Consider the following 306-nt stretch of genomic DNA (forward strand, 5'->3'; position numbering starts at 1 on the left):
CCCCCCATCTCTTGTTAAGGGACTGCCCTGCCAAGGACGCAGGATTCCAGGGTCCTGGCCTCCCTGGAAGGCTCGCACTCCCCAGAACCCAGAACCGCAGCATGGAGGCGGCGCCCACACACAAGGGAGTGGGCCCAGCACAGGCTCCGAGGCTGGCTTGGAGGCGGGAGGCCTGTGGCGCAATGTGGGGGGTCACCTTCAGGCCTGCCAGGCAGCAGAAGGGAGATGGCAAGTGTTTTTCTTACCCACCCTGAGAGCTAGGCCCACAGAGGGAGACGAGGACACAGCCCCGAGCCTGGGTACGGA

Source organism: Myotis brandtii, unplaced genomic scaffold (assembly GCF_000412655.1).
Source record: "Myotis brandtii unplaced genomic scaffold, ASM41265v1 scaffold74, whole genome shotgun sequence".
Lineage (NCBI taxonomy): Eukaryota > Metazoa > Chordata > Mammalia > Chiroptera > Vespertilionidae > Myotis > Myotis brandtii.